General features: G+C 50.6%; 1 long non-coding RNA gene across 1 annotated transcript in view; it reads right to left on the bottom strand.

The window, feature by feature from the left end:
• LOC116217633 overlaps window positions 1-353 on the bottom strand; it is a 2081-nt gene extending 1728 nt beyond the window's left edge. Inside the window, exon 1 of the long non-coding RNA XR_004162331.1 lies at window positions 107-353. This is a non-coding gene — a long non-coding RNA (uncharacterized LOC116217633). The remainder of the gene's footprint in view (window positions 1-106) is intronic.
• Between the last annotated feature and the right edge of the window lie 465 nt (window positions 354-818).

Here is an 818-nt window from a genome sequence, read left to right as displayed (position 1 = left end):
CCGCTCCGCTCTGAGCACGCTTGGCGCCGGACTCCGGAGCTCCCCCACAATCGGAGCTCACTCAGAGCTCACCCAGCCTCCGACCCCGCCCATCTCCGCCGCCTACCAGCTCCGCCGCAGCTGGGTCCGTGGATGCTGCTTGTCGCCTTCCTCTCAGAGCACGCAGATTCTTCTCACACGCTGAGGCACACACCTGTTGCGCCCGAGTGTCTTATATAGGTGTCCCCGCCGCCCGCCAGCCAATAGGAGCCCGGAACGCCGCTCGTTTTTCCCGCCGTTTTTGCTTCCCGCCGTTTTTGCTTCCCGCATCATCGTTCGCGCCCTTTCTCTCTGAAGGCGACCGGGGCGAGGTCACCTGAAGGTCACGGCCGGGGTCACCTGAGGGACACAGGCTCCTCGCAGGTACTGCCCATGTCCTCAGGGCAGAGCCGCCTCACAGGTGGTCCCACCAGCTACAGTGCTCTGGCAGAGCTGCGTGTGGGGCACTCATTTCTTCAGTTTTGGTGTTTGTTTTTTTTAACAGTCATATAAACATTATGTGTTCCAGAGTAGTAGATGTCCACAAACATAATTAAAAAAAATAAAAACAAAATTAATGAATTATTCAGAGACAATTCATGTCTAACTTTCTGCAGGGAAAATGCTTTCTGAGCTCAGAAGTATTGTTACAGAGAGAAAAGCATGAAAAAAGTTTTTCTTGATGTATGAAGTACATCAGTATTCAGTTGTTAACTCAGGATTTTCTTTTTTTATGGAGTTGCTTGTATTTTATAATTTATTTACAAACCATGGTTGGAAATGCTAAGTGCTAGCATTGC

The sequence above is a fragment of the Meleagris gallopavo genome, unplaced genomic scaffold, assembly GCF_000146605.3.
Source record: "Meleagris gallopavo isolate NT-WF06-2002-E0010 breed Aviagen turkey brand Nicholas breeding stock unplaced genomic scaffold, Turkey_5.1 ChrUn_random_7180001855324, whole genome shotgun sequence".
In the NCBI taxonomy this organism is placed as follows: domain Eukaryota; kingdom Metazoa; phylum Chordata; class Aves; order Galliformes; family Phasianidae; genus Meleagris; species Meleagris gallopavo.
Note: the sequence above shows the minus strand (reverse complement) of the source record. Positions and strands in the feature narration are given on the sequence as shown.